The sequence below is a fragment of the Oryzias melastigma genome, linkage group LG8, assembly GCF_002922805.2.
Source record: "Oryzias melastigma strain HK-1 linkage group LG8, ASM292280v2, whole genome shotgun sequence".
Classification (NCBI taxonomy): Eukaryota; Metazoa; Chordata; class Actinopteri; order Beloniformes; family Adrianichthyidae; genus Oryzias; species Oryzias melastigma.
Genome location: NC_050519.1, coordinates 11,158,341 through 11,168,595, shown reverse-complemented (window position 1 = coordinate 11,168,595; position 10,255 = coordinate 11,158,341). Strand labels below are relative to the sequence as shown.

The window sequence follows — 10,255 nt, the reverse complement described above, 5'->3', positions numbered from 1 at the left end:
ATTTCTTCTTATTTTTTTGTGTTTTCCATTTTCACATTTCTCTGAAGTTCTTTTTTATATTCTTTTATTCCATCAACACCCTTTTTTAGGTGATTGTAGGGACTACTTCAACAAAAGGTAAAGGAGAAGTTGCTGAGTCAGCAAAAGACTTTACAGTAGAAATCAATGGGATGAACACAGCACATCTGCAACATCCTATATCAGGGTCACAGTAACCACATAAGAAGTAAAAATGTCTTTTGAAAGTTGTGAACTTTTTTTTTTCATTGGATCTTCATGCTTTATAGAGTTTTATTTTATGAGGGTTTTTATACAGCCTTAGGGTGACTATATAACCTTTAATTTGGGAGAGGTTTTATTCTCTTTTTGGGAAGCATTTACCACCAACAATCCCCTTTCTCTCATCAAACATCATGTACCTTCACACATTTTTCATTTGAGTCGATAAGCTGTATTTTGCTGTGACAAAGAAAAGGCTGCATTTGTTGATAGCTGATTTTTCTCTTTACAGGCAGAAAGATTAAAACTGCAAATGAATAGTTTCCTTGCCCAAGACCAAAAGTTGCAGTCAAATTCATATTAGTTAGAAATCTTAACTGCAGTGTTTTAGTCTGAATTTGAACTCCTTGCAAACTTGTTCAGAAACTGATGAAATAGTAAATGATGTGCTAAACCTTTTAAGCCAAGTAATTATCTTTACTGGAATTTTTTTTAGGCACTCTCAATCTGTGCAGAATCTGTTTAAGAAACAGTTGTTGCTTTGTTGTTCAGCACAGATGGATCTTATGAAGGCTAATTTTTTCCAAGATTTTTTAGTTATTATTTTTGTCTTTTGATCAGGAAAGCTAACAATAATATATACAAAGACAATGAGTGGAACTGAAGCTAAGTGAGATGGTGTCAGAAGTGGGATTGCATTCCACTGCTTTGTGTTTACAGTATTACCCCTTTAGTCGCCGGGGTTAGGGACCGGAGATATTCATGGATGTCTCTGGAATCTGCAAATAAGGAGAGGGACCACCCCCCCCACCCCCCAAGAATGTCCATACTCATCAAAAACACTTCTGATCATGCTCTGTAAAACTTTTATTAAATAAAATTGAAGTAATGGTCAATACAATAAGTTTATTTATTATTTTTTTCATTCAGAACAGCAGCGTACTTTATGACCCAGAGTGTCACTCTGTCTCACTGTGACTTTGGATACAAAAGTTTATTACAGGCATCTTGAGTTGGTGATTTGTTTTGCTACAAACTGAAAGAGTCATGTGACTGAAAAAAATCCCCAAATATGTGAAACTGCGAAAATTGAAACTCAAATAAGTGGGGGAACACTGTAATGGCACACAAAACAACAGGAAATCGGGTAAAAATTATAAAAGTATTTTGAAAAAAATACTTACTATGTGTTTTTGAGAATTTGTTTTAACACAGTTAATTCATGAATGGTGAATTCTCATGAAACAGGGTGTGGCCTGTTCATGTTGATTCCAGCTTGCAGACATTTAGCTTTAAATCAACATTTTTCATATTTATATTTAGAAAATTAAGTTCTATGATTCAACCAAATGTTCTTGATAAGAGGTACAAAAAAAAAAAATAAAACTTCTAAAATCACAGAGTAAAGTTAGCTCAAGTTATTGTAGTTCACAAGAAAAATGATGTGTTCATTTTATTAGGGGTATTTTTACTTGATAAAATCTTTACACATTTAAGAGTTTTTGAAATTGAAATTGTTTTGTTTGGGAGGTTTTGTTGGCATACTTTTAAGCATGTCTTTTAAAGTTTTTACATTGATTGATATTATAATCTAGTGTATTAAAGTATAATATAGTAAAGAATATTACAGTACAGTATAAGTAGGCATTCTTGCAGAAAGTACTGACTGTTTTTGTCGGGTCACTTTGTGAATGCCTCTTTGGAAACGTATGCTGGGACAGTCAAACTTCAGTATGTTTCTGCATCAGTGATCTGACCTCTGAGTTTTAGCCCATAAATTACATGTTATGGATCCCCGATTGAAAGAATGATGTGCAAAATACTCTCTTGACATGTTAATGTATGAATTGTCCATTTATCACAGCACCAAAGACTCGTGGAGAGTAGGTATGATCCCAGTGGCGGTTTTACGGCTCCTGGTTTTAAAAGACAGGAGTGGGATGGTTGAGATGGGAAGGAACCAGTTAACTTTAGCAGGCACTTGGGGTTTGATGGCTGCCGAGGAGCTACTCAAGGAATTGTGTCATTTTACAGCAGCTGTTTTCGATGAGAGGGGCCAAGTTGTGTGTCGTGGACTGGCTCCGTTTCAGATAGAAATGGTATTCATTGAGAAGATGCCATCATCCTGTTATATAGGACCGCGTGGGAGTACGTTGGTGGATGTAGTCTATGTGTGAAAACCAAAAATAACCTACTTTGGGCTTCAGGAAGAAAACATAAACACTGGACACCTGGGTGTTAAACACCAGCAGTCAATTAGAAACCTAATTTAAATGGGAAAGTTTGTCCTTTTCCAAAACACGTTTGTTTATGTTTGAGTTTTACAAATAAAAAAAAAAGTATTTTAGTGGCATTATGATTAAAGTGGTTTTAAATGGCTTCCTAATTTATCCCAAAGAAAATTTCTTTAAATAGTGCATCAGTTTGTTTACCAGAAAAAAACGCAAACTTTTAAATACTTCTGTCATTTTTATAGCTCTAGCTACAAGGTTCAGTCTCTTCACTAGTTGTACAAACTCCAACCCAAGAAAGGTTTGGTACCTAATTAAAGGTCAGAGGTTAATGTTGTGCTGGGAGCCAGATGCTTTTCTAAATTTAGTCATTGCTGAATTTGATTATTTTATGTGAGCTGCGAAGTTTATGCAATTGAATCAACTTGACTGCAAAGTCCCTGAAACTTTAGGTGGCAGGAACTACGTTACTTTTGTTGGACAGATTTGTCTAGTACCACTGTGATTAGAGCCAACATGTGTTTGTATGATACAAGTCAAGGGCTGTGTTTGATCATGTGTTATACCAAGATGTGCCATGAGCACCACTGGCATCAACTTGGAAAAAGTTTCCAAGTTTGTTTGCTGGGCTAATGTCTCAGTTCAACATAAAGAAGAAAAATTACATCAAACTCGCCATGACAAGTTGTTATTTTGGATTAACGGAACATCTCTTGTCATCTATTAATCTTCAGTCTTATAACTTTGACTTGAGAGACACTTTTTATTCTACCTGTGAAGAAAAAAAGCTGTGCAACTCCAGTGAAAATATCAGTGACCTGGTCTGAAAAGTTCAACCGTATACATGCAGACCACCTAACCAGCTGTGAAATGCTGCCCTGATCAGACCTTCCTGTTTCCAACTGTGTGAGCCTGCACGGCTCAATGCAAAGCAAGCGGGGAGATGCTACGTGTTGAGATTCCTTCAGGTCCCGCGCCAGCCAACTGTGTTGAGACAGATTGGGTTTTTGCTTCAAGCTGACATCTTGGGTTGTCTGCGTCTTGCCAAGGGGCCTGGAGAGATGAGGAAGGAAAGAACAGCTCGGTGAGTCTGTCTCATCTCAGCATCCACCCCCTTACAGCCCTCCTTTCCGGCTGCGGCTCCTAATTGTGTCTCTAGGTGAAGTTGCAGTGGTCCACTAGGAGGAAGGGGGCACATATATTTGATGTGAATAAGACCACACACCACAAGCAAATTCATACTTAGCCACACAAATCCAATATAAAACTGATCCCTTGGCATATCTAAACGCCAATGGCCCGAGGCGGAATATTTCTTGATATTAGAGTTCCACTGAGCAGCAGTTACTACTGCAAACTCTAGAGAGGCAGCAGGAAAACATCATATTTAGAATAGCATGTATATAAGGGGAGCCAAACTCTTCGTAAGTCTCCTTCTCACATTTGTCAGAGGGCTATCCCATTAGAGTGATGTCATCTTGTCTTCTTCACACAAAGGCGAAAAGTTTCAGAGTTGGCCAAAGTTGACCGCAGTCTGGCTAGTTTCCTGTCTGAGCAGCATGGCAAAAAGAAGAGAGACGGGTGGTAAACATGGACGCATCCGCCTCCAAGCACTGTAAAATGTCCAGGGTCAGAAACAACAAGGCAGGTACAGAGAGATTTGGGAGATAGACTAAACTTTTTATTGTAGAGCACAAATGCTGGCAGAGAAAGAAAATGTTCTTGTAAAAGTATTTGTTCTGGATTCATAACTAAAAGTCTCAATGTTTCTGGCGTTTCAGACCATTTGACTCAAACTCTCTTTTTCATTCATTCTCTTCTGGCCATATTTGCTAATTGGGAACGTTCGACCACCAACGTAAATTTGTCTTATGCGTGTGCATGCAGCCATCCAGCCTTCATGTTTATGTAGCAGTAATTTGTGGACAGGTGGGATGGAGGCCTGCTGTTTTCCTTAACCTTTTCTGTGGTAATTCAGAACCTGGCTAACTAGACCTTACTTAACCCCCTGACTTTAGCTCCAATCAACACATGGATATTAGGCACCATGTAACCTCTACCTTTGTGTATCCGAGAACTGGCTTGTGGTAGAAACCTGTCAAAATATCCCACTCTCATTTCTCCTCAGCAACAAGACCTTTTCAGTAATTTCCAGAAATCTGTCGAAATTGCTTAAGTCTTAAATTATGCATAATTGGTCCCTGCTTTTGGTTACTGGGGGTAGCCCCCAGTCATATGGCTGAACGCAGAAAGAACTTGTTAATAACTGCCAAATGGATGCTTACTAATATGCCTGTTGCCAGAGGTTACCACGGATGAGTATGTCTTAAATGTAAAGTTAATTTTCCTAAATGTTATCGGCAGTTATGATGTACAAGTGTGGTAAACCACTTATGGTGACCATGATTATTTGCACTATCCGCACAATGCCAACTTGTTTGACTTGTCAGTCTTTCTAATGCAACAGCTTTCCTTCATTTCTCAGAAAGTAAACTATTTTTTTCTTTGCAACAAATCATCTGTGGTCTTGTACAAATCTGCACTCCTGGAACTACTGTTTGACCGACCGGCTACCTTTGCTTGGCAGTTTTGTCAGAACTCGAAGCACTGATAAGGGTTTTTTGGGTAGCATCTATTTTTAAACGGTGCTTCTGAAAATATGGTCTAAAATCAAGCTAAATGTTGTCAATATAATCCCTATTAGTCTACTCTGACTGATAACAGATCTAAAGCATAGACGTGATATTGATATAATGTCTGTTGCTTAGGGTTGGCGGTCGGCCTACGCTATGTCAGTATTATCTTTTTAGTACCTGACTCACCTGTAACCTGAACTCACTAAATAGCAATGATAACAGGCTCCTCTGCATGGGGTCACACTGCATTAGGGTGAAACAGACTCTCTCTTTGTGCTTTACCAGTGAAGTTTAGGACCAGGGATAATCAGGGGGTTGGGGGTGGAGGAGGCGAAAGCTACACCGCTCCAAATCAGCTCCAGGCAGACCAGCTGAATTTATCCCAAACTTATTAACTTTGCTCAAGGCACAAATTGAAACCAGCTCAGGCGATCATGCTGCAGAGGTGCCGAGTGTGAGAAGTGACAGTATGATTTACAGGGGAGCCTTTGCCACCGATGTTGCATCAAGGCGACTGCTGGGCCTCAAGGATGGGAGAGGTGAAGTGAGGAGTATTTTTATCTGACTGGAAACACTGCAACTCTGGAAAAAAGGAATATAACTTGACAAACAAAATTAAGTTGATCTGAGAAGGTGAAAATTAGTGAAACGCATGTTGACTGCATTGTTTTGTGAAGAGAAAACATGCAACTATTGGATGTTTTCTAATTGCATTTTTGGAAAGATTGACAGGAACTTTAAAGTTTAAGTAAATAACATTTTTGCATCCTATTTTATTACTACCAGTTTTTGTGTTTGATTGTTTGGTTGGTTTAGCCATAAAGGAGTGGCGTCTTTTGCCATTAAAGTCCCTCTACAGTCATGTTTCAATCTATTTTCAAAGCGTTCCCAGTGGAATTTTAATTATAATTTGGCCATTTTTTGCCAACATTTAAAAAAAAAAGTCGTTTTCTGGGACATTGTTTCATTATAAATTTCCCTTTGAGTTGTGGGCGGAACTGTTGCCCCATTTCCCATCATCCATCTGTTTACACACTCATCCGCTAGCTTACAGCCCCTGAAAACTCCAATCTAACATTACCAGTGCAACAAAACTAGTGATCAATATTACTGGAGGTATCCAGCCGTACAGTTTTCAGCCAGATAGGACGACGAAAACAAAGACTAACATAGATCTAGTTATGTGCAAGTTGATGCATTGCAATGGAGTGGAGCAGGATGCTTTCACTTGTTTTCTGACTGCTCTTGACAGTTTGAATGAATAAATAGTCAGAAATGCAACCTTTAATTTCTTTACATATATCCTCCATCATAAAATAAGCCATTTGGAACATGTTGAAATAACACCAAAACAACAGGTTTTATTTTTATTTCTTTGTTCTGATATTTGCAGTTTGACAAAGACATACATCTCGTGATATTTTATATTTCTACTCTAGACTTTTGAGGATTCGGCCTTAAAATATACTTATAAATCAAACCCAGTTTTGACGTTTCGATTCATTCATATAGTTTGCATGTGTGAGAGAGTTTGTGATGATGTGAAAGCATGCCGTGCTCATCCCTCCCCTCTCCTTGGGCTTTGTCAAGCCAGGTGTGCCTGCTTGGAGTGCAGTGCCTGGGGATCCGTGAGAACGCAATCGCCGGGCCTTTTCCCCCCTCCTCCTCTATCTGATTTATTTCAGCCTCTATGGCATTTTAGCAAACAAAAGTACTGCTCAGTATTGATCTGGACCTTTCCCATTTCCCCTCCACTCCCTTTGTTTTGCTCAGGTCTAGGATGGCTGCTTTAAATCAGGCCTTCTTGACGTTTGCTTAATGTCTAATTAGCCATGGGTGGGCATGGCCTTTGATTATAGGAAGTGCCTGGGGGGGTGGGGCTGCAAAGACTGCTGAATTTTGATAAAACACCACAGACTGATCAATCATTGGCTGACACATTGTTTTGTCCTTAATTCTAGAGTGCTTGGCTTGGGGACGTCATCTTGGTCACCTCAATATGTCCTTAGAGGACTTCCTCTTGTGGCACTTTTCTTGGCCCTTGATGCATATCTCTAGATCCACTTGCAATGACTTCAAGGTGTGTCTGGCTCATCAAACTTGAAGGCAACAAGCTGATATTACTGTCTTAACCTTGTATTGTTGGGTTTTTAATGAATACGTTTTATTTCTAGAAACTGTTATTTTTTAGGAAAAAAATAGACGTTTATTTTGAGGTTGTTTTGATGCATACCAGAAATACTGTTTTATGTATTTTGCGGCGACGTTCAGACAGTAGGAATTGTAACCTGCAACAAAAACAGATCTCTCTCACTGTGGCTCCATCACCTTTCAAGGCTTTGCCCTCTATCCAAAACACTGGCCAGATGGCCGGAAAGTTGACTTTATTTAAATCTGGTAATTCCGGCCCTTTTTCCTACTCCCCCACCACCTCCACATGAACCTCCCCCAACCCGCACACAAACAAACACACATGTGCACATACTCCTTCCTCCTCACCTCTGCTCCTGTGACTCACTATCTTCCCTCTAAAGATCACAGAAGTGGCGTGCTGGGGGGGTAACACCCTCAAATTGGAACGAACGTGTGAAAAAAATCAAATTTATATTTTAAAGAGAGGAATAAGATGGTAGTATATGGAGGGAATCGCTTTTGTCTGAAGGAATGCTTCAGACATGTTGAATTGACAGACATTTGTGATGGCCACCTGTGACTATCTTCTTCAAGCTTCACCACAACACCTGCTTTCTTGTTGTTTAATGAAACTGCCAGCTCCTTTCATCTTGAATCCTCCTCCATCCTTGAGATGCTGACAGAGTAATTTTCTTTATTATAGCTCTCATTAAAATCAGGGTCATGGGTCACACATCAGTTTGGAGGATATCAGGCTGTCATTAGAGCTAATAGTGCACCCCTTGATCATCCTCAGTCCTTCCAAAAGGTCAGCTCTTCTGCATTTTTGGACTAAGTTTCCAGCAGACGTAAATGTTTTCTTCTTGCAAGAAATAACAGATCAGGTCTGCCCCGTTTGTCAGAGACCAAACCTCTGACATCACTGCTGTCCATCATGAGACCTTCAGCTTCCTACCTGCTTTTGAGGCAACCCATTTTCTGAAAAGAGAGTCCACTTCAGTTGTCCAGCACTGTGTGGCCATCCGAGAAGGAAACTGAATATAATTCCCTAACAATAGGCAGGGTGCTGGGGGAATAGGCCGAAATGGCCATTTAACAGGTGCACCTTCGTGGCCTCCTCGTGGTTCCCACACATATCACCAGGACTGGTGGGATACCCTAGAGAGCACCCCCGATTCATCATCCAAGATCAAGTAGCGATCAATTAATGGGAGAACAATTCTTCCACCGGGGGGATGTCCAGTGTCCCACCCACCCCTGCTTTGACTCAGAGAAGTGCCCATTTGCAACTCTATCTGTGTGGCTGCTTCATGCCATTGAGTGTGGTGCTGGGGGGGTGACGAGATATTATCGGGGTTCCTGTGAGAACTAGCGCTGGCATTTTCACTTTAGCCAACCTTTGTTTGCGTGAGTGAGGTCTGATTGCCGATGTAGCGATGAGGTCACTCGGCGAACCAGCGGGGTGGGGTGGTGGTGGTGGTGGTGCAGCTATTGTTCACCTGAGACAGTGGGATGAGAACTGGAATGGGGCGACAAATCACTTCTGAAGATACGCTAACTCGGCGATCAAATCCCGTTTTGGTCAGGATTGTGAGACTATGGGAAAAAAGTTTAAAACTTGTATTATCTTAGATAAATTCAACTCAAAGTCAACTAGCTGGGTTTTATTTGACATTCCTTTGCTATCTTTTTAGAATAAAACATGTTTGCTTTAGGGTGACTGCGAGTGATACGCAAGCATTGATCTGTGACTGTGACTCGGCTAATTGCATTCTTGTTCATCTGTAGATAAACTCAATTGTGCACACTGCTAAGTCCCAATCATACCAAACACTGCCCCCTTGAATACATTTGGAAGTAAAATCGACATAGTCCATCATAAGATTTAAGACTTAATCTGATTTAAACTAGTGTGTCAACTTATTCTTAAAATGTTCTCTTTGGATCTGTACCTGTATTCACTTCCAGCTTGCATTTAGACACATTTCTGTGTACATTGTGGGTTTTATATTTAAGCCTGGGAATGTGGTAAAAGCGTATTCATAGTTTTTCCTTCCAAGGCAGTTCCCAAGTGGCACTGCAGCCACCTCTGAAAGCCCAGGCAGTGAATAAACCTAAGTTATAAACAGCCTTATATAACTTCGCACCCTCAAATATCACTGGGATATATTTTTTCAAGTTTTAAGCAACCGGCGAGCCTCATTAATGTTGTGACTGATGGGTTATTTTCCAGCTTAAGGGTAAAAAAAAAACAAAAATCACAACCGTAAACTTGGAAGAATTGCTGTAGTTGGAAATTAAATGAAAATAGCCGCAGAAAAACATGCATTTGTTGATTTATTTTAAAGAAAAAGACTCTAACTTCTGTGTTTTGTACTCACTTTTCATTGTACACAGTGTGACAGTTAACCTGCAATTAGTGTAACTTAACAGCAACAAACTAGTGTGTAATCACTAGTTTGAGGCAAAGATGGAGGAAGACAACTACCCACAAAAGATCCTGGTGTTTTAAATGGAATTCAGCATTAAGTTGATTTAACTCATAAATTAAAAAGTACAGAAAAATATATTTTGATGAATAGAAATTCATTTTTGTAAATTCCAATTTATTAGGATAAGAATAATGTTGTATATACTGTCTAATTCAAATGAATACAAGACTAGAATAGACTACAATAAACTAGAATAGACTAGACTAGATAAGAATAGAAAAGAATAGATCACACAAAAGGGAAATGACCGTAATAAACAATGATAAATCATGTCACTGGCCAAAGTAAAGCTTTATCTCTTTTAGCTTGGCCAAATTGAATTAAAGTATTACAATATTTTATTCTAATAAATTCATTTCAAGTTTTTATGTATGTTTTTCTGAAAGGGCAGCTTTATGGCAGAAGAAACTCAAATTTGTGGTTTTTAGCCATGCAGGCTTGATACAAAAACGCCCGTGGAACCTTTTATGCAACCTGGCGTCCGGGACACTTACAAAAATATTTAGCTTTCCACCCTTTTGAGCTTTTTAGCCCTCACTAAAGG

General features: G+C 39.4%; 1 long non-coding RNA gene across 1 annotated transcript in view; it reads right to left on the bottom strand.

Annotated features, from left to right (window-relative positions):
• Nucleotides 1-3,193: 3,193 nt before the first annotated feature.
• LOC118599020 overlaps nucleotides 3,194-10,255 on the bottom strand; it is a 13,696-nt gene continuing 6,634 nt past the window's right edge. The window contains exon 2 of the long non-coding RNA XR_004948276.1: nucleotides 3,194-3,503. This is a non-coding gene — a long non-coding RNA (uncharacterized LOC118599020). The remainder of the gene's footprint in view (nucleotides 3,504-10,255) is intronic.